The sequence below is a fragment of the Lytechinus pictus genome, chromosome 4 (assembly GCF_037042905.1).
Source record: "Lytechinus pictus isolate F3 Inbred chromosome 4, Lp3.0, whole genome shotgun sequence".
Taxonomy (NCBI): Eukaryota; Metazoa; Echinodermata; class Echinoidea; order Temnopleuroida; family Toxopneustidae; genus Lytechinus; species Lytechinus pictus.
The window spans coordinates 28,788,908-28,813,029 of record NC_087248.1 but is presented as its reverse complement, the minus strand read 5'-3'; the positions used below and the strand labels follow the sequence as shown (position 1 = coordinate 28,813,029).

The following is a 24,122-nucleotide window of genomic DNA, read 5'->3' as shown; positions in this document are numbered from 1 at the left end:
CCAATTGGTGTCAATTTTAACACCACAGTTTTTACAGTGTACATCATGCTTAATACGAATACCACTTGAACATGTTGAATACAATTATATCTATTATATATACATAAAGAAGTATATTACAAATGCAAACAGGTGATCCAAGAAAACCGATTATGGCGTACCATAACTTGGAATCAGTCCTGAGTCTGCTTCTACAGTGCGTATCAAAAAAAAAGTTTACACTTAGTGAACGAATGCTGGAGATGTCTAAAATAGACTTATGTGTATATTCAGTTGTGTCCTCAAATCCACCTTGCACAAACAAGGAGTAAAGGTGTTTTGTGCTTACCTCGTGTTAAAATGTTAATTTTGGTGGCAAAGTTGAAAATATCTAAATTAATCTGTTTTATTTCAATTCGCTAAAAATACAAAGAAAATGTATGAATTATGTACCACACGGTCAGTTTGTTTTCGCCCCTTTTCCTTGATACAGCGTCAAAATGACTGCATTTTTGCGCATATCGATTTCTGCAAGCTTTACAAAAATGGACAGTGTTCACTCAAGTGTAACATTCTGTCAAAAAAATTGCTTTCATGTGATAGATGAGACCAAAACCGAAGAATATAAATTATCACCATATTGTATATTTTTCAATTCCAATGACTTTTTCAAAGTGTAAACTTTTTATTGATGCGCAATGTAGTTTACATAAAATTATGTGACCTATTTGCACTCGAACAAACTTCAACAAAACATGCTGTCTCTTTGTTTAATATCTTCCAGTCACAATTTAAAAAATGCCTCGAAAGTTGGCGCATGAAAGTTATTGTATATATTTGAATAAGTAGAATAACCAGTGGGATAATGTGTAGCCATTTTTTTCTTCTCATATTAAAACCAAGTCTTACTTTACAGGACATTGCTGGTGTGTTTCGATTCGAAAGATAGCATGTGTTAGTTGTTTTTTTTTACCTCGTTTACGATCTATTGAAAGGGAGCTCAGGCCATCAAAACTACCCCCATCAACTTGATCATGTGCTATTCATGAACATGTAAGCCATAAAAACATAACCAATACCAAAGGTATTTGACACTGAACTTGCAAAGACATCTGCTATAGGTCCTATAAACCAGGATTGCTCGGGAAAATAAGTTGACTCCCAACAATCAAAATAGTTCAGAAAAATACTAAGAGAACCCCTATTACAACTATTTTTTGGACACTGTTTTTTATTGTCCGAGCATAGCCCCTTAAATGTCCCCCCCCCCCACCTTACGTGGACGTGAGATCGCATCTATGTGGGGAGTGCGCATACTGACAGCCTCTTCCTGATTTAGAGGTGTAGCGTCCACGGTTCTGTGGTTGCATCAGATCTACTTGAATATGGCGTTAATGAGTTCTTCTTTGATTAACGTGCAATCATCATCTGTTCGTTTGCCATGGGAGACGAACCGGCGGCTTGGTCTTTGATTGTACGAACGACGATCCCCCTCAACCGGCTCCAGTGCCAGGTGATATACAGAACTAAGGGCAAAAGAAGGGGGAAAGACAGTATGAAATTAGAACAGGCCAAATAAAACATGAATATATATATATATATATATATATATATATATATATATATATATGCAGCAATGGAGATACACACCTGAAAGTTGACCCTGAGTCAACCGACTTGAAGTCAATTTACTCAGAGTCATGTTCAGGACTTAGAATTTTTTGAGCTCGGAGAGTGTACTACGGGCGGCAATGGAGTGCTTTCACGATGGAAACACAGTTGGGGGTGTGATCGCTTATTAGAACAGCCACTACGTACATTCATAGACCTGCTGTGTGTTCTGCGGAGCGAGAGCTGATTTTGTGAAATAGTGTAGTCTTATTCCAGGAACGAATGAATAACTAAAAAAAAAAGAGTAAAATTTGGATTTTTTTTTTGTAGTTGAATAATATGGTTCCAAGATTAATCACCAAAATATTTGTTCATTCAATTCAATTTGGATTACATCCAATTAAGTGTACTGAGGCCTAGATTAGTAGGGTTTCCAGGGCTGCAGTTGGGGGGGGGGCAGTTGACATTTGAATTAACAATAAAAATGAAAACAAAGGTAGATCGACTTGATTTCGATGTATACATAACATTATCATAGATCCTGTCCATGTCTCTTTTTTTTTGGGGGGGGGGGGGTGCAGTTGATATATTAATATAGCATAATACTCAGTATTATGATTATATTTCTTGATATAATGGACTAAAAGTGATGGAATGTTTTTGTACGGTGACTGGAGGTCACTGTCTGTAGTATTCACTTAACTTTTTTATTTATGTTTTTATTGATCAATCTTCAACATACAAAACTTGATGTTGTTATGCCTCACTTCATGGATTTTCATGTTGAGATAACATTACCTAGATAACATTACCTCATCCCATACCCTGTCTATGATCGATATCGATATCATGATTTTGCATAAAACTGTTAATAAAACAACCTCAGTCGTGTGATTATATTCCTTCATGTACCTGACTAAAAATGATGACATGTTTTTTTATTAGATGACTTGAGGGTTTTGTGGGTAGTATTAACTTTACTTGAAGTTTTGGGTCACTTTATGGTTTTCATGTGTGTACATTGTCTAGAGACATTTAATTTATCCCGGCATGTCCGACATCCACGTATCATACCTACTCATACTATTTTTTCCCATTTATTCATTTATTTATTTATTTATTTTTTATTTGGGGGGGGGGGGAGTTGATATTTAAAGACGCACATTCCTCGCCAGTAGTTCTGCAGCATGGAGACTTAACGCAGCAATGCCCACGCGATTTCGTGCGAATGGGACTGTGTGTTGTTATGACTCTCTTTGTGGATTTTCAGGACTAGATAACATTACCTTATATCCCTTAATATAATCAACTCAAAGTGATGATATATTTTAGTTAGCTGACTTGAGGTCAATAATGGTGGTATTCATCTTACCTGAAGTTGTTATGACTCTCTTTGTGGATTTTCAGGAATAGATAACATTACGTTCTTCCCATATCCTGTCCATATCTTAATATAATAGTTTTTTTTTTTTTTTTTTTTTTGGGGGGGGGGGGGGGAGCAGTTGGTATCTTACTTTAGCGTGAAACTGACCTAAAATATATAAAGTATCTAAAGTAAGATATCCCTCATTAAAATCGACTCAAAGTGATGATATATTTTAGTTTGCTGACTTGAGGGCAATAATGGTGGTATTCATTTAACCTGAAGTTGTTATGACTCTATTTGTGGATTTTCAGGAATAGATAACATTACCTTATATCCCTTAATATAATCGACTCAAAGTGATGATATATTTTACTTAGCTGACTTGAGGTCAATAATGGTGGTATTCATCTTACCTGAAGTTGTTATGACTCTCTTTGTGGATTTTCAGGAATAGATAACATTACGTTATTCCCATATCCTGTCCATATCTTAATATAATAGTTTTTTTTTTTTTTTTTTTTTTTTTTTGGGGGGGGGGGTGGAGTAGTTGGTATCTTACTTTAGCGTGAAACTGACCTAAAATATATGAAGTATATAAAGTGATATATCCCTCATTAAAATCGACTCAAAGTGATGATATGTTTTAGTTTGCTGACTTCAGGTCAATAATGGTGGTATTCATCTTACCTGAAGTTGTTATGACTCTCTTTGTGGATTTTTTTAGCGTTGCGGGGTGATATGTATCGAAATCTGACATAGTTACCATATAGATCTAGATCTAGTATTTTAATTATGTTGAAAAAAGTACAATTCAATGTCAATAGATCTACCAAGAATTGCCTCATCCGGTCTAGATCTACATTTTCAACTTGACAAATCAAATCAAATCAAATTAATCGACATTTCCATACATGCGCGCGCACACACACACACACACACACACATACATACACACATAAACCTTTTAAAGAAAATATTGGGGATGGGCGGGGGGGGGGGGATGGGGGAACAGCAGCGCGCCCCACAAAGACACAAACCCTACCAGAAGTAGGCCTACGTTATTGTCAGTACACTTTATTGGATGTCAAAATTGACGAATCTTGGAAAATAAGCGTTGAACCATAATATCACACCACAGTATGAACAACAAAAACAAAACCAAACAATTTTAGAGCATTGTTATAATTATTATTTTACTTATTTATTTATTCCTGGAATAAGACTACACAATTACTCAAAATCGGCTCTCGCTCCGCAGAGTACGCAGTAGGTCTATGCACGTACGTATAGTGGCTGTTCTAATAAGCGACCACAACCCCACATTAATCGCTCTGCGTGGAACATTACAATGACAAATCTAGACTCATTATTTTGTTATTAAGGCATTATAATTAATACAGGAAACGCGAATAGAGATGAATAACCAAGCAATAACTCAAACCAGTTGAACAGTTATCAAGAAAACAGACAACATGTTAGAAAAATCAACTGAAAGAAACTGCAATCGTGATATAGCACTCCGTTGCCGCCCGCAGTACACTCTCTGAGCTCGAAAAAATTCTTAGTCCTGAACATGACTCTGAGTAAATTGACTTCAAGTCGGTTGACTCAGGGTCAACTTTCAGGTGTGTATCTCCATTGCTGCACACACACACACATATATATATATATATATATATATATATATATATGTATATATACACAGCAAAAACTGTGGTGTTAACCGGTGTACATAGAGGACCACACCAGTTATTTTACACAGGTGTTAAATTGGTGGTGTTAGTTTTACACCTATAGGTGTTATTACAACACCTATGGTTGTTACATTTACACTCTTTGGTGTTATGTTCAATCTCTAGGGTGTTATTTTAACACCTAAGGGTGTGGTCCTCTATTAACACCAATTGGTGTCAGTTTTAACACCACAGTTTTTACAGTGTATAGCGCTTACGATGATATTGTAGAGTCAGACTAGACCTCAATTTGCATCTTCTGAATAGGGTAACTGATAAGTGGCTCCCTATTTGCTTTGCAAACCCTTCACCCTGGGAAAGACGTACCCTATAAAGTCCCTAGCAATATTGTGCAAACTATGCATGCAAATCCCTCTGATTCAGTGTGCTAAAATTTCGAAATATTCAGCAAGCTTTATTAGTATTAATCTTGTGTCATGACCCGCTCCAAAGTTTCAATCAAGGTCCGTGCCTGCAGAAGAAGGGATATCAGAAAGAGAGAGAGAGAAAAAACTTATTTTTTTGTTGTGGTAATCCGGGGGGGGGGGGGGGGCACTCAGTATATAATGCATAGTGGGTATTTGCCGCGGAGGGGACCCCCATTTTTACACTCAAATTTCCGTTCCAAGGCATAGCATTTTTGTCTAATTGAGAAAAAGAACAAGAAGGCCGCTCCAAAGCACAGCATTTTCTTCTTATCGAGAAAAAAGAAGAAATCTGCTACAAAGCTTCGCATATTTTTCGGTGCGCCGTTCCGGTCGCATTGATCTGCTACAAAGAGCTACAATTTTGGTGAAAAGCTGCCGCAGACCGCTGTCCGACCATCGCCTCTGCGCTAGCGCACCCGGCGCCCGTGCCGCCGGGCTAGCTACATGCACGTTATGCATACGCACTCACACGCTGGCGATCCGTTCCAAGGACCCCCGTTTTCACAAACATTGTAGTTCCGAAGCCCGTTCCGAGGACCCTCCTTTTTACAATAAGCCCGCTCCAAGGCCCCCGTTTTTTGTCTCGCCCGCGGCACACCCCTACCACTTTTTTGGTCGAGTGCCCCCCCCCCCCCCGCGCAGGGTGCGCGTTTCCGTTTTACACCCTGGCGAAGGCATTTTCCGCAAAAATAGCCACAAAGCGACTAGTGAAGAGTCTACACACGTCGCTGGTTGCAGCGTGCGACACAGGCGAGTCCCACACCACCGGATGCAATCTGCACAGTTACTGATCAGAGCATAGAGTTCCTCGGCACTTCATCATACTTCATGTACAGAGAGCAGTCATATGAGTGAAATCCGAACATGCTTTTGCAGTTACGTTTTTTTAATGAATAGTTATGAAAAAGTTTTTTTTTCTAAATATAAATTATTAACTAAATGAATAGAATGACAAACAAAATAAAAATAAACAGATACATATAATAGAAAGAAAATTGAAGTTTGATGGATTGATACACTTAGATGTCGAAAGATAGATATAGAAGACTGATAAATAGATAGAGACATAGATAGATAGATAGATAAATAGATAGATAGAAGTAGAGAGGGAGAGAGAGAAAGACAGAGAGATGGATAGATAGATAGATAGATAGATAGATAGATAGATAGATAGATAGATAGATAGATAGGGGAGAGAACTTGAGAGATGGAGAGATGTTATAGATAGATAGATAGATAGATAGATAGATAGATAGATAGATAGATATATGGACGGATAAAGAAAAATAGAGAATGGGAAAAAAAAAAGATCTATCTATCAGATACATCTATCTCTCAAATTCTCTCTCTCTCTCCCCCTCTCTCTATCTATCTATCCATCTTTCTGTCTTTCTCTCTCTATCTATCTTCTATCTATTTATTTATCTATCTCTCAAATTCTATCTCTATCTATCTATGTAACTACAGTATCTATCTATCTGTTAATCTTCTCTGTCTCTCTCATTCTTTATCTATCTAACATCTATCTATCTCTCTCTATCTCTCTCCCTCTATCTATCTATCTATCTATCTATCTATCTATCCATCTGTCTTGTTTTCTCTCTTTCTCTTTTTCCGTCCATATATATATATATCTATCTATAACATCTCTCCCTCTCTCAAGTTCTCTCCCCCATCTATATATCTATCTATCTATCTATCTATCTATCTATCTATCTATCTATCTATCTATCTATGTAACTACAGTATCTATCTATCTGTTAATTTGTATATCTTCTCTGTCTCTCTCATTCTTTATCTATCTATCCATCTAACATCTACCTATCTCTCAAATTCTCTATCTCTCTCTCTCTCCCTCTCTCTATCTATCCATCTGTCTGTCTTTCTCTATTTCTCTCTATATCTATATATCTTCTATCTATCTATTTATCTATCTATCTATGTAACTACAGTATCTATCTATCTGTTAATTTGTCTATCTTCTCTGTCTCTCTCATTCTTTATCTATCTATCTATCTATCTATCTATTTATCTATCTATCTATATATCTATCTAACATCTATCTATCTTTCAAATTCTCTATCTCTCTCTCCATCTATCTATCTATCCATACGGTCTGTCTTTTTTTCTCTCTCTCTATTTCTCTTTTTCCGTCCATATATATATATCTATCTATCTATAACATCTCTCAAGTTCTCTCCCCCATCTATCTATCTATCTATATATATCTTTTATCTATTTATATATCTATGTAACTACAGTATCTATCTATCTGTTAATTCATCTATCTTCTCTGTCTCTCTCATTCTTTATCTATCTATCTATCTATCTATCTAACATGTACCTATCTCTCAAATTCTCTATCTCTCTCTCCCCCCCTCTATCTATCTATCCATCTGTCTGTCTTTCTCTATTTCTCTCTATCTATCTTCTATCTATCAATTTATCTAGCTATCTATGTAACTACAGTTTCTATGTATCTGTTAATTTGTCTATCTTCTCTGTCTCTCTCATTCTTTATCTATCTATCTCTCAGATTCTCTATCTCTCTCTCTCTCTCCCTCTCTCTTTCTCTCTCTATCTATCCATCTGTCTGTCTTTTTTTCTCTCTCTCTATTTTTCTTTATCCGTCCATATATCTATCTATCTATCTATCTATCTATCTATCTATCTATCTATCTATCTATCTATCTATCTATCTATCTATCTATCTATCTATCTATAACATCTCTCCATCTCTCAAGTTCTCTCCCCATCTATCTATCTATCTATCTATCTATCTATCTATCTATCTATCTATCTATCTATCTATCTATCCATCTCTCTGTCTTTCTCTCTCTCTCTCTCTACTTCTATCTATTTATCTATCTATCTATCTATCTATGTCTCTATCTATTTATCAGTCTTCTATATCTATCTTTCGGCATCTAAGTGTATCAATCCATCAAACTTCAATTTTCTTTCTATTATATGTATCTGTTTATTTTTATTTTGTTTGTCATTCTATTCATTTTGTTAATAATAAATATTTAATTTATATAACTATTCATAAAAAAAACGTAACTGCAAAAGCATGTTCGGATTTCACTCATATGACTGCTCTCTATACATGAAGTGCCGAGGAACTCTATGCTCTGATCAGTAACTGTGCAGATTGCATGCGGTGGTGTGGGACTCGCCTGTGTCGCACGCTGCAACCAGCGACGTGTGTAGACTCTTCACTAGTCGCTTTGTGGCTATTTTTGCGGAAATTTTTGCGGAAAATGCCTTCGCCAGGGTGTAAAACGGAAACGCGCCCCCCGGGTTGGTAATTCTAGTTCAGTGGTGGTAATACTGATTTTCCCTTCGTATTTAAGAAACGCAGAGGGCGTTAATAAAACTTTTTAGTGTTGCTAAGGTATCGATGGTCTCACGCGCGTAAAACATTCCCCATAGACTTGTGTGTTAAAATGGCACTTAAGAAAAATTCATATAAAATAAATGTGAAATTAGAGGGTCGAATGTTTACTACCTTTGGATAGGATATATATCTGACATTCCATATCTGACCAGAGAAGGGTATCGTAGCCAGCTCATTTTAAAAATAAATCGCCATTTATGAAGATAACTATGATGGGATCAAATTCATCAACTGAAACAGTAAAATAGCCCCAATTCTTCCGCCAGTCAAAAAATAGTTCCAAATTATTGATATATCTTCCCAATTTGGGCAAAGGAAGTTTAGTAGTTACCATTTCGAGAATCAGTGTTAGATTTTGAATCATATTCATACACTTTTGTCAATCAGCAATATCAAATTTAAAAAATTTGAATGGGTTGGGTCGAACGAATATCTTTAGCCCTCCTGATGTAATTAGGCTCATGGCACCTATATTATATGACCTATGAATTTTATTTTTTTTAATAGCTACTTTGCTATTCTTTTATATCTGTACACTCACACTAGCACAAAGAAATGCATTGAAAATGCCTATTTTCTAGGCAATGACCCATTTTAATGTGTTACTCATACATGTTATATTCACTATATGGATGTCTACATATCCTACCTGCATATAGCCCAATGAGTGAATGCAATTACAATATATATAGGCCCCTATTCTCCTTGTAATATAAAGGTGTATGTAAATTTTGTGTAGATATCAGGATACCAGAACTGCCCCAAATATAATTACCAGATATACATGAAATTGAATGAGGAAACAATAAAAGAATGAGAACATATTACTGTAGTACATTTGCACTTGACCTAGTATCAAAATCTTCCTAGGGCTATTGCCTATCAGATGTAAGAAGGAAGAGATACATAAATAGATAGAAAGAGAGAGAGAGAGAGAAAGAAAGAAAGAAAGATAATTTTATATATGGCATGGCTTATAAAGAGGGGGGGGGGAGCTAGACTAAGATTGGAGCACACAGCCACCCCCCCTCCCTCCTTAGTTGAGCACTATTAGATACCTTACCTTACTCTGTGCCTTTTTCTAAATACCTTCTTGAAGGTACCACTCTAGTTCTCTTCAGTAAAGTTCACAAAGTTCTATTTCCTCTCTACCCCATTCCAAAGAACAAGTTTAACATGAGCAATTTGTAAAGGTCTTTCTAACATTAAGTAGGTGATCATACACTAGCACAAACCAATGATGAATCAAAACATAAAGAGGCCTAGACTCTCATTGACCAGTCTATATGCATTCCTAGGCTTACATACACATACCTACTAACTTTACCTGATATATAGCCTTGCTAAGCCATTAAATCCATTTTTTTTGCACCGCTTGATGACTAAACATATTGATATCAGTTAGAAATTGTTTGCTACTGAGGAGTTTGGGCAGGTATTCCATCCACTATAGGGAACTCGCCTGTATTACCTATAGGTCTCACGCGCGTAAAACATTCCCCATAGACTTGTGTGTTAAAATGGCACTTAAGAAAAATTCATATAAAATAAATGTGAAATTAGAGGGTCGAATGTTTACTACCTTTGGATAGGATATATATCTGACATTCCATATCTGACCAGAAAAGGGTATCGTAGCCAGCTCATTTTAAAAATAAATCGCCATTTATGAAGATAACTATGATGGGATCAAATTCATCAACTGAAACAGTAAAATAGCCCCAATTCTTCCGCCAGTCAAAAAATAGTTCCAAATCATTGATATATCTTCCCAATTTGGGCAAAGGAAGTTCAGTAGTTACCATTTCTAGAATCAGTGTTAGATTTTGAATCATATTCATACACTTTTGTCAATCAGCAATATCAAATTTAAAAAATTTGAATGGGTTGGGTCGAACCATAACATACCGAACCCATAAAAAGTCAGGCATAGGAAAAGTATGCACACACACAAAAAAAAATGTATGAAACTTTGTGCGGCTAGATTTTTTGACCGTTTGGAGTACTTTTTGAACTCGATAGGCGCATCTTTCCACCTTCAGTGATATCGATGGTTTCTGTAGTGATAACGCCCTCTACGTTCGTTGGAAGCTGATCCTACGTGATAATTACCTCATGTCGTCATCTTGTACCATCTCCTTGATCTGAGAAAGCAATGACTCCATTGTTTCCATGCAAGCATCTGGTGCCCACTCGTTCTAAGAAAATGGGCAAATGAGATTTGTGATTATATTGATTTATAAAGGACAATGTATATCTATATATATATTTATATATATATAACTATTTTGCTTCGAATCAAGAGGTCCGGCCTAGCTGCTGTGATTCTAAACAAATCGATTTGTTCCTACTTCGATTAAAACTCCCTATATTGGTAATTTCAAGTGGTTATTTAGAAAGATCTCGAGGTCGTCTTCATAGAGAAACTTACTCAGACAACATTAGATTTAATTTCTTCCAAGTGGCTTACATGGGAAATCACTGGTGTAAATATAGGAGGCTTGGCGGTCTCCCCCCCCCCCAAAAAAAAAAAAAATTTTTAAAAATCACGACCAAAAGAATGAGCATTCAAGAAATTCATTCATATCAGAGGGGTATATCATATAGCTGTTCGTAAGTTAAGAGTGACATTAAGAATGACTAGTGATCCTTTCATGTGGTAAATTATATTCATCATTAAAAATGAACATTTTTGACTATTTAGCGCGTAAGAAAGGTTTACCAGTCGTTCTTAAAGTCGCTCTTAACTAATGGGGTGTTGCAAGAAAGTTACGTTGCAATTGATTGCAAATCGACTGCAACTTTGCAGCCGATCCCGATCGACTGCAACTAGCAATCAATCGCCAATTTGCGTTGCAAGAAAAAGGCTTGCGATTGAACGCAAGTTGCAGCTGATTTGCAGACGATTTGCAGCTGTAAACAGGGTCTGCAGCACAAGACTAGCTGATGAAGCAAAATAATCCTTGCAATAATCGTGATTGTGGAAGAGAGTAAGTAGAAAATATTCATTTTTCACTGCTTTCTTTCTCCATTATGTATGTTTTCAGAGAATTTATATGTTTTAGACCTATGCCAGGGAAAAAATTATTTTGTAAAATGTGAAAATGTATCTTTATCGCCAGTCGAAATTTCACCTTCAAATTTTTTTTTACCACACAGTTTAAACCCAGTCCCACACTTGACTTTTTGTGTCGGTAATGCACTGTTGTACCAACAACACGGCAGGACATTCCCGGTGCAGTGCTGTTAAAAATCACCCTGAAGCAAGTAAATTTGTAGGCTCTAATTATGTATGAAACATCGAAAATGACCTTAAAAGATTATTATTGTTCATATTTGAAATGATTTTTAAGTTATATAAGTTTCAACGGCTAATAACCATCCAGTAAATGGATTCAATGCAGTCGAATGGCCACAATTTGAGAAACACTCGACAGAAAGCAATTTTTTGTTTTTAACTTAAAGGATTTTTAATCTTACGTTAGGCTTTAAATCAAAGACTTCCATTATTAGATCCTCTCCATTAGTCTCTCTTTTTTAAGAGTCTGTCTAACCTCCCTTTTTATGACTTTCCTTTGCCTGGCCTGGGATAGAATGAAAATGTTGCTCTTGACTTTGGTCTTTGGAGGAATTGTTTAGATTTATTTAATATTATTTTATTTATTTATTCCTTTATTTTTAATTTTTTGGAGGGGGGGGGGGTTCTCCACATTTTTTGCCAGGCCAAAAAAAAACAACAAAGGTATAGGGGGTCTACATGTAGGCCTATATTATTAATTATTTTTAAAGATGTTATTGGGCTATTATTATTAAAACCTATAAGTATTGGCCACATCTGCCACATTCTTTGGGAAGTTTTAACATTGAACAGGGAGTTGCCCGCCCGGGGCTCTTTTTAAAATTTCTTACGGGCAGATTGCACAAGAGGTTCTTTGCAAGGACAGTCTATTTGTGTCGTTGATTTGTAATGATGTGCCGTATGAGTCACATTTTTAATATCCATCACATATAAATATAAAAAGATATAAGGCCTACATGTAAGCCTAAATAAATCTATTTTTTAGATTCAATATGTAGGTCTACTATGCCGGGGGGAAGGTACTTAGATTTGGTTTGGACAAAGGTGTGCGGCTGAAGGTTTGAAACCCGTACCCATATTTACAGGTCATTTCGGCTAAAAAGGTACCCATTATTAGGGATTCATTACAGGGGCGGATCCAGGATTTCCACAAGGGGGGGGGGGGCACATTTTCGCCTGGAAAACTTGACAAGCAAAAAAAAAAGAAAAAAGTTATCGCCCAAAATGTAAGGTAATTTTGTATTTGCACCAAAGACAAGAGTAGAATATGGACCCATGTTTAAGGCCAGTATCTAAAAATTGGGCCATGTTTAGGGATTTTCCAGCATAAAATCATACCCCATGTTTAGGGATTTCTTCCAAAAAGGCGACCCATTCTAGCGGCACATCCCCATATGCATTATTTTGTGAGTCCCCCCCCCCCCCCCCCCGGGCTACTATTTAACTGACTCTAGTCTTAACTTGATTTTTATGCAAGCACATGAGGTGCTATATAGATGACAGATTTTTTTTCACTTTAAATTGTTTAATGGATGATTACAATGCTTTTCCAGGTGCTTACAGTAAAAGGGTGTCTCATATGGTGCATCATTATCATTTTATTAATATTGAATGCATAATCATGATTTTTTTTTTACATCCTTTTACATCAAGCACAATACTCGGGGGGGGGGGGGGGGCATATGGTCCCCCTTCACATTTTTCAGAATAAATCTGCCACTCAAAATTTTATTACCGCACCACTGACTGGCGTTTTACTTTCAAGTCTCGCGCAACTTTTGAGACCAAATTTGCAATTCCCAGGTACAGGGTCAGGAAATTTTGCAACATTGTGTTTGTTTAAGTACATGTCAGACAAAAACATGATTACATGTAAAAAGTTAATTGGGTAATTTTTTTTATTGACAATAGTAATTTAATGTCACTGATGAACTTTGTCTTGAAAAAAAAAAAAAAAAAAATACATTTAAGAAGTTAAGACAAAATATTTAAAAAAAAACATGAAAGGATTTTTTTTATACCAGATTTTTTAAAGTAAAGTTGTTAGGAATGCTCTAGAAAGGAATATGTACACCAAAGTTTAGCATTCTATTACAAGCTTTTTTTAGTAAATTAAAGCAAAAGGTATGATTCATAATTTTTTTATTGCGCCGCCCATAGCTGAGGAACCATAGTACCCCTCCCCAGGACAGAAGTGACTTTAATCAAAACACCCTGGGACTACTATAATGATTAACACACTGGCAACTGAGCTTAACTTGTATATTAATTTCATGAACATGTTTTATCTCTTTGCTTTTTGCTTTTAATTGCTTACTACAGTTATGACAAGGAAGTCTGGAATAAACCGAACCACCATAACTGTGTCTGCTACCATGTGTGTTCTTGCAACCAGCTGATTGATTCATTTTATCAACTCTTGAATGGTAGGTTACGTGTAAACTGTATTATTATTAATAATTCACCATGATTGTAATGCGGATGGGGTGAAATCTGTACACATTGACCAAAGGATAATGCAAAATGAAAAAAAGGCAAACACAAATCTCTATCTTGACTGGACTTCTCAGCAATGAAGACATCCCATTGATGGGGGGGGGGGAGGGGAGGGGGCGGTTGTTGTGCTCATCCAAGGTGTACTGTATGAAAGTGTGTATTTTGCTTTCATTGATTTAATTTATTGCATATTTCAATTTCCATGATTCATTTATTTGGGGAAAAACAATCAGTTCACACTTTTTTAGATTACATCATGGCAAATTGCCAATTACTATGGTCTCGGGAGTAAGCCACTTTCCCTCTATCATATCATCATGTCGGTGCAAACAACGCCCTTACCAGCAGGCATAGGGGCATTTCTGCACCAATGGGGTGCACAAAAATGTTTTGCTAAGGGCGTTTTTGCACTGAAAGGACAAAATTTGAACTAACCCAAGCTACATGTATGTATAGTTATGGGCTTGCATTATTTCCTATATTATTATTTTTTTATGGACAGGTTGATTATCAGAACTGAATTCAGAGCTGCTCCTGTCTGTAGTAAGATCATTTAGAGTGGACTTCAGAATGAGGGCGTTGCTTGTTTAAAATCTTCACTCCATGAAGCTCTCCAAATTCATCTCAAATTAGACTGCTTCTGGAAACCAGATTTGTTCCTTCAAGCAGAGACGCTTGTGGCTTTCCTGACTGGACTTCTATGGATTCTTCATGCCAACCTTAAGGACTGTGGTCTTCTGCATGATACGTCAATTTCAAACAAGACATTCTGTGGTGAAACACTTGATGTAGATGATATGAAATTTTATTTCATATAACTGAATCTCAGAAGTAATTCCTCGGGAGCAAGAAACATTGAAAAATAAAAATAAAAGGTCCATCAATAATGAATGTCTTGAGCAGTGTTCTTTTTTTGTGCACAGATCAATGGATCTTTTCAAGTCCAAGCAGGGATGTAGTCAATGCTGACCTCGAGGCAACATTTTGCTGGCCTTGGTCCGAGTCACTGTACAGAATCTATGGGAAGTTCTCTCAAGCTGCCTCATGACTCGGAAGAATCAGCCTCGACCTCATCCCTGTATGCAAGTGTGATATATATCTACGATGCAATCTTATGATTAAAGAGAGCTTCAGATTTTGAAGTGTAGCAATCTCCTGAAATGTATGTTTTATTTGAAAATCAAACTAAAATAACTTAATTGGGCATGTTATTCATTATGATATGTATGAATGAAAGCATTTAAGCAATTTAGTGCTCTTGCAAAATAAATTCTGAGTTGTATTTACTGCAAACCCTCAGATATATTTATAAGCATTTGCCAGTGCATGAAGTGTTTTAATAAAGAGTGGCTTTTGTGCCTATGGAGAGTTATTATTTCTTCAACATTTCTTCATACAAATTATTTCAGAAATCACAATTTGAATATTCCATGACCTCTGATAACAAGAGCAGAATATTTTTGGTGATTGACACACTTTAAAATGATATTAGGAGAGAATGTACTGAAATTGTGTGAAAATAATGGCATAATTGCTGAAGAGGCCTATAAAGATTGAAAATAACATTATTTCAAGTTTTTCTTGAAAAAAACCCATGGAAAATTGAAAATGGCATAATTTACACAAGTTTTCAAAACAAAATACAAAAAAAAAAATTTTTGCAGAATTTTTAGTACACAAGCCTATGGACAATCAATTGAACGTAAATCGAACGCAAATTTTGCGCGTCCTCCAAAATCTCACATAAGTTACGTTCGATTTGCAATCAATCGCAAAGCTTGCGCTTGATCTACGTTCAATTGATCAAACGCAACTTCTTCTTGCAACAGGATTGAACGTAACTTGCGTTCAATTGCAGATTTGCGTTTAATCGGAGGACTTACGCTCAATTTTGGGAGTTGCGTTCGATTTGCGTTCAATCGCAAGTTTCTTGCAACACCCCATAAGAGAGATAGATAGATAGATCCCGGGGGGGGGGGGGACTTCCATAGACGAGTGGATACCATGCGCGACCAATGGGTCTCGAAAAGCACCCTAAAAGTAAACGCGTATTTTCCATTTTCTGAAAATGCCCCCCCTTAACACGTATTGGCGTCTGAAACCCTGCCCTTAACAAGTATTGGAAACAAAACATACTCTTGGCAAGTATTCCCTGAAATGAACCCCTAAACAAGTACAGCGATATTTTATTGTTATGTCACGGGTCCGTCGGTCGTTGGTTTAGTACGGCCCCAGCTTCCACACCTCGCGCAAATCGGACTCTAAACGCGTAGTGTTGGGGTTAAAAGGACATCCTTTATAAAACATTTTAATTTTGTTTTATTATCCCCGCAAATTTGACCCTAAACACGTAGCTTTCCTAGCAAAATAGATACCCTTTTTGCATTAATTTTGTGTTTTTGACACCCTTATCACGTTACGTACGTAACGTGCCCTATCTTGAAAAAGACATCCTTTTTACGTGTTTTTTGGTCGCGCATGGTATCCACTCGTCAATGTAAGTGCCCCCCCCCCGGAGATAGATAAATGGATTTTATTAAAAACATCATGTCTCGCAGTACAAACTGAAAAGAACATGAATTACAAATAAAAAGAATTACAAGACAATAAATATATACAGTATTAACATAGGAATTTAAATTAAAGGGTCACTCTCGCAGTGCACTTAATGTCAGGAAGGAGAAATACAAACAGAAAACTAGGTAATATATTTAGGCACCCCAAAAGGGGTACCTGTAGAAAATTAACTTTGAATACAATTATGCAAAGTGCACCACAAAAATGACCCTGTAAATACTTATTTCGGACATGTTCGCTCATTTGGTTTACGTAGCAGACGATGCTAGCCTGCTAGTATATAGTACACTTACTCAGACACTTTTGAAAATCAAAATCAATTCCGGACTCGATATTTGCTTCCTCAAACTGTAGCTATATTATAAATATCAGTAGACAAAGCTTTATGGTACAAGAACATTGTTACTTTCAACATTAAATGCGTTAATGAAGTTTGTTTGGACTGTAATAATTGTTTCAAATGAAAAGGGTCTAGGAACGGAAACTATCATACGTTAGTCACGTGACGTTGTACACAGAAATATGCCATGTATTCTGCCTGCTCGATCTCAAAGTTTGGGGAAAACAATGAGATGTAACCGTTATACCAGTCATACAGTATTATACATCAAACTGTGGGTAATCTATTTAGCATTGAGATGACAATCAATCTCGACCTCTTTGACCCTTTTATCATTATCCACCGAGCCAAAACATACTTTTTTTCCGCTATCTTGTTCTTTTTGTCTGAGGAAAGAGTTTGGCTTTAAATTGACATTCATTTGCAAATCTTGTCGATCGTTTGTTGGATAAAATCTGATATCTATCGCAACGGCATGAACCGTTGCCATTCAACATACTTGTCAAAAGTACTGATTAAACAAAACAAAAAATTGTTTTTTATCCGAAGGTCTCTAAAGACCTAAATTTCATCCTGATGCCTCGTTTCTCTCCCTGGTTAAACTAATATTCTAGATCAGTAGCGTACCTTGGATTTTCCACAGGGGGGGGGGGGGGGGGGGGGCAAAGAAAAAAAATCGTACCAGAAAAAAATTGACTAGCAAAAAAAAAGGGTCCTCAGTTGTGACTCGTCAGGGGGGGGGGCAGGGATACGTCCCTTGCATGGGTTGTGACTCGTCAGACTGCGCCCCCCCCCCCTCCCATAGGTACGCTAGTATTCTAGATGATTTCTGGCAACTTTCTTTTTCCAGGAACATGATTTTGATTATCAAGAACATTTGGCTATCAAATGAAAAACAAACAGGAATTGATAATAACATTTACTTGGATGAGGAATGAAATGATTTGAATACAACTCCGGGGGAGGGGGGCAGTCAAATGTATTGCTGTACACATGCGTGAACACATTATTTCCAAACATCCCCTAAACGACTTTTTTCTCTGTGTGCAAAATAACCTTCTAAACAAGTTTTTCGCGGGCTTTATTTACATAATTTGGCCCCTAAACAAGTTGTCGCCAGTATATGACCTCGGAGAAAATACTTGGGGGAAAAAACATACCTTAAACACGTTTGACTTTGACCCCGTGATTGACCATTGACCAGTCTTTCAAAACCACCCTTTGTTATGAAAATCAGTGTTTTTGATACCATTAACGAGTGCACGCGCGGCCTGTGTCCAAAACTGAAAAACACCTGTTTAAACGCGTTTTTTTTGTCATGCATGTGTATAGCAATATATTTGACTGCCCCCCCCCCCGGGATACAACTGTCGCTCGTGAGCGGTGTCCCCTGGCCTGTGCCCCCTCTCCCTTGGACCAACATCTGCCTACCTTAGCATCCCAGGTCAAAAAACCAGTTAAGGACCAGTTCATCCAACTGGTACTGGTACCAGTTGATTCCAGTTAGCGAACTGGATTCAATATGGAAATTGGAATACTGGAATCAACTGGAATCCAGTTGATTCCAATACTGGAATCAACTGGAATCCAGTTGACAAATTGTAACTGGTACCAGTTGGAAATACCAGTTGGCAACTGGTCCTAACTGGTACCAGTTAGCAACTGGTACCAGTTGACAACTGGTCCTAACTGGTACCAGTTAGGACCAGTTGGAAACATGAGTTGTCAACTGGTGCCAGTTAAAACCAGTTGGAAACACCAATTGTAAACTGGTGCCAGTTAGGACCAGTTGGAAACATGAGTTGTCAACTGGTGCCAGTTAAAACCAGTTGGAAACACAAATTGTCAACTGGTGCCAGTTAGGACCATTTTGAAACATGAGGTGTCAACTGGTGCCAGTTAAAACCAGTTGGAAACACCAATTGTCAACTGGTGCCAGTTAGGACCAGTTGGAAACATGAGTTGTCAACTGGTGCCAGTTAAAACCAGTTGGAAACACCAGTTCCCAACTGGTGCCAGTTAGAACAAGTTGGAAGCACCAGTTAGGACCAGTTGGAAACATAAATTGTCAAGTGGTACCAGTTAGAAACACCCTGCAATGTATAGCATAAACAAAAATGAATCATGTGGATATGTACATTCCCGATCTTTTACTCTTCTCGTATAATCACTCCTTCGTTTTCCTTGCGCACACACACATTAGAATATTGGTACCAACACCCCCCCTCCCCCCTCTCAGGCGGTTATTTCAATTATAAATTATCTTCAATTATCTTTACATTGAATGTCCACTCCTGTTATAACAATGTGCAAGGACAAGTGAAATAATTATCCTTGCACATAGGACTGATGAAATGAATCAAGGTAAATTTGTAGCATTGTATTGAAACCTTGTTAATTTCCACATGCACAATATAACAGGATTGGACTGTAAACTTGCTCTGGTAAATCAATCCCTCAGTCTCTTGAAATCTGTACCAAAAAACATCAGAGAATGACAAAAGTCACAAAAAACATCTATATGGTATTTAAACTAGGAATTTAATGAAAGAAAATTATGTTACAAACTGTAACATGCTGTGTATAATTCTTGTATTATGTGTCAACAAAGATCATTAACTTACACAGTAAATATGTAGTCAATCCAATTTTTACATGCTAGCTTGGAGACAAAATTTGAATATAATGCATCTAAGCATTTACCTTCAATAAATAATATGTACTATTTTTAAAGGAATGATAAAGGAGTCTTTTTTTAATTATTATTTATTGAGATCTTGGGGCCCTCACTGGCTCTGAAGAGGAAACGTGAAACAGGTACCTTCCTTTCCTGTAGTGGCACTTGATCTTTGCTGGTAGATGCGATATATCTGAAGATTAGAAGAAAAAAACAAATGGAATGAAAAATAATAAGTACAGTGAATACCGTAATACAAAATTTCAGTGGTGTAAAATTATATCTGCACATAAAGAAAATACATGGGATAGTGAAACTTCTCTAAGTTCCATATTTCAATGATTCAATTATAAATGATAGACAGCACATCATCATTTTTATTACAACATGTATAGTAAGTTCACATGGTCTTGGGAATACTTCTGAAATTGACATTGCAGAGATGAAATTGCCTCGACCTTATACCTATACATTTATTTTAATAATAAAGACTTAGACTATGTATGTTTGCATATATGTATCTAGGAGTCTATGTTGCACATTATCTGCTAACATCTGATGGGTATTTCATGATTGTCAGTGCCGACTATTTCAGTGAAATCATTGCTTTTGATTGGCTGAGAAGCACTGGCCTCTGACTGTTACTATGGTAACTGTCGGAAAAAGACAACTTGTTAATGCTGACAACTTTCAAAAAGCAGTTCCCAGAACATGTTTAAAAACGCAAGACAAAGCAAAAAAAAAAAATGAAATACAAAATTTTATCCGAGGATTAAAGGGATGGTCCGGGCCGAAAATATTTACATCTAAATAATACTTGAGTAAAATTCACAGAGCAAAATGATGAAAATTTCATCAAAATAGGATAACAAGAAGTTATTGAATTTTAAAGTTTATCAATATTTTGTGAAAACAGTTGTATGCACTTCGTCATGAATATTCATTAGGTGGGCTGATGTCACATCTCCACTTTCCTTTTTTTTATGTTACTAGATGAAATCATAAATGTTTGATTTTTTCATACACGTGTAAATGATGCGTCTCCATTGTAATGAAATAAGTTGCGTCAATAACTAATGCACCTAATCAGTTGTCAATCCAATTGTCAATAGTTCTTGGTTAAAAATATCTTAATAAACCTAATCTCATATAATAAAATACAAAAGGGCAATTGGGATATGACATCATCAGCCAACCTAATGAATATTCATAAAGACATGCCTAGAACTATTTCACCGGAATAATGCAAATCTTTAAAATTCAAAACCTTAATTAGTTATCAAATTTTGATCAAGTTTTCAGCATTTTGCTATGTGAATTTTACTCTATTTATTGAGATATGTTTCCAGCCTGGACCATCCCTTTAATTCTACTTCTACGGTACCCCCACACATACTGGTAAGTCAGAGGTAAAAAACAACGAGAACCAATTTAATTTCAAAGATAAAAAAATACTTCAGCCTCCAGATTTAAGAAAAAATTCAGGAAATGTTATTTTAGTTCAGACTAATTGCGCACGTTTCATTTCGGAGGTCAATCTGAAATTATACTTCCAGTTTTAAATTCACGCCATTTGGTTATGCAAAAGCATGAATTAAAATTGATGGGCATGGGCCCATGTCACTGGCTAGCCTAGAGGACTCCATGAAGATAATTTTATCATTTTTACATTGTATTTTCATCACGGAGCCTAGACAAGCCTCCTATAAGGTTGCTCGTACAACTGTGTAAACAAAGATAGATTTCCCTCGGAAATCCACCTTTCCCATAATGATTTTTGGGCAAACATTAAATTTTTACATTTTGTAAGCCTTGATACTCTAAATGTGTACAAAGGCTTTAAAAAAAATTAATTGTAAAATGTACAAATTGGAAATTTTCTTACAAAAAGGATCACTTGCTTGCAGATCTAGTCCTCACTGCCTCTGAAGAGTTCACGTGCGACAGGTACATTCCTTTCCTCTACTGGCACACATTCTTTGCTGGTAGATGCGATGTATCTGAGGAATTTTTTTCAAAAACAATGGAGAGAAAAATAATCAGTACAGTGAACAACAGCGAATAACAAATACGTATATATTACAGTGAATAGCAATACATGTCTACACCTTAGGCGGGCAAGGGTTACTACAGAGTGTTGTAAAATTCCATTTGCACTTTAAGAAAAATACATGGGATTGTGAATCAATTTTTACATTGTATTTTCATCACGGAGCCTAGACAAGCCTCCTATAAGGTTGCTCGTACAACTGTGTAAACAAAGATAGATTTGATTTTTCCTCGGAAATCCACCTTTCCCATAATGATTTTTGGGCAAACATTCAATTTTTACATTTTGTAAGCCTTGATACTCTAAATGTGTACAAAGGCTTTAAAAAAAATTAATTGTGAAATGTACAAATTGGAAATTTTCTTACAAAAAGGATCACTTGCTTGCAGATCTTGTTGTCCTCACTGCCTCTGAAGAGTTCACGTGCGACAGGTACATTCCTTCCCTGTACTGACACACGTTCTTTGCTGGTACGGTAGATGCGATGTATCTGAAGAATTTTTTTTTAAACAATGGAGAGAAAAATAATCAGTACAGTGAACAGTGAATAAAAATACGTCTATATTACAGTGAATAGCAATACATGTCTACACCTAAGGCGGGCAAGGGTTACTACAGAGTGTTGTAAAATTCCATTTGCACATTAAGAAAAATACATGGGATTGTGAATCAATGATTCAACTATAATGATAAACAGCACATCATCATATTTATTTAAAAAATGAGTAAGTTCACTTGGTCTTGGGAATACTTCTGAAATCGATGTCGCAGAGATCAGTCCTTCATGTTTATAATTCCATGGAGCTCAATAAATGGCTCTCCTTATGCCTCCTAATTTGCTTTCCTAGACACACTCAATTTTATAAAATGCTCAATTGTTGTAGATTGTTATTAAAATTGTAAATGCAACAGCTGTGTAGCTATCAATTAATCTGTGGTGAAACTAGGCTTGGGTCATGTACAAAATATCGCGCTCCTCAAAAAAAAATTATAAGTAGGGTGTCCGAACTCATATTAGGCCTAAAAAAAGTGCTAGAATTTCATATTTTACATCTTTAAAACCATTAAATCACCATCTCTTTTCCATAATTCTCATAATAGAAGATACACAAAGACCCCAAAAGAAAACTTGACATCTGAATTACCTAACTTACAGCCTCCTCATATGGAGGGCAGCAACGAAGTATTCGGATCTCTACTCCTGGCGGTTCTGAGCTGGGCCTTCTTCTGGAAACTACCGGTACCCCAGGCCCAGGTCATGTTCACTGACTTCATCTCCTCCTCGAGGCTCAGTATGACTCCAGGTGGTTTTGGGTCTCCCTCTCTCCTGAAATACAGAGTCAAAAAGTGATAAACAGCTAGGCCTATTCATGAAAAAATCAGACTCTTAAAATGGTGGAAAAAATAATGAATTTCGATTTTCGGCATTTCAAAATCTCATCAAAATCCTCAAATCGTGTGTAAAGTGATTGGTGCGCAGACACGAGGCGCTGGCCACTATCATAATGTTAAATCTGAAATTGAAAATCATAACTGGCTGAGTCTCAGATTTTTTCCAAGACCAAGAAAATCAGTTTCACATTCGATCACATATCTCTCTCATTTACTTATAACAATATATGGAACAATATCAACTGAAAGATTTTGTGAAATAAAAAGAAATTCATGTTAAATCTTAACACAAATCGTAAGGTCAATATGATGTATGTGCGCAGACTTGCACCGGCATGGCAGCCACACATCCACGCCCGGCTAGTCGCGGCCGGCAGGCAGCGCTGAGGGGCAGTAACAGGATGTCCTGACGAACTCTAACGTTACAGCTAGCCCCGCAGCTAGCTGCGAGCCGCGCCATTTAACAAACTACGAAAAGAAAATCATAGAAAATTGTTAACTTACCTGTAGAGCCTACTGCGAATGTCTTAGCTTTCAAGTCATTGTCCAAATCTGGTCCGTGTGATTTCAGTGGTTGAATTATTATTAAAACGGCCTTCTTTATCCTTCTTTATCGCACTAGCACTCGATAAAAGTGCGGTGCAAATTATCGGCGCGGCGAAGATGGCTCTTTCAAATTCAAATTAGATTGGCGGTTTGCGTTTGGCGGCGCTGGTTAATTTGCATAATTATACGGACGATAGCGATCAGTGGCACTCAGTGCGCATGCGCAGGCCCGCCCGCGCCCGGTGATTGAAGGAAGATCTGCTGAGTCAGGAATAATGAAGGGGGGGGGGGGGGGGGGGGGTCTAAAGCAAGAAAGAGGTTTTAAAATAGATATACGAACTTCTTAACATAAAAATTTCTTCTTGTTTGGTTTTGGTTGGCAACCAGTCAAGAAATGACGATTTTTGCCTCTGCTTTTGGAGTTTTTTTTTTTCTTTGAAAGTTTAAG

The 24,122-nt window shown here is 36.7% G+C and overlaps 2 long non-coding RNA genes across 2 annotated transcripts; one reads left to right on the top strand and one right to left on the bottom strand.

Moving 5' to 3' along the window:
* The first annotated feature begins 11,418 nt into the window (after window positions 1–11,418).
* On the top strand, window positions 11,419–14,979 carry LOC135153916 (uncharacterized). Its single transcript, XR_010293432.1, has 3 exons — window positions 11,419–11,507; window positions 13,919–14,022; window positions 14,595–14,979. It is a non-coding gene; the product is annotated as an uncharacterized LOC135153916 (long non-coding RNA).
* Window positions 14,980–19,527: 4,548 nt separating this feature from the next.
* LOC129280994 (uncharacterized) lies at window positions 19,528–23,952 on the bottom strand. Its single transcript, XR_010293431.1, has 5 exons — window positions 23,633–23,952; window positions 22,882–23,063; window positions 22,104–22,226; window positions 21,572–21,686; window positions 19,528–19,879 (listed from the first exon to the last, which is right to left on the bottom strand). It is a non-coding gene; the product is annotated as an uncharacterized LOC129280994 (long non-coding RNA).
* Window positions 23,953–24,122: the final 170 nt, after the last annotated feature.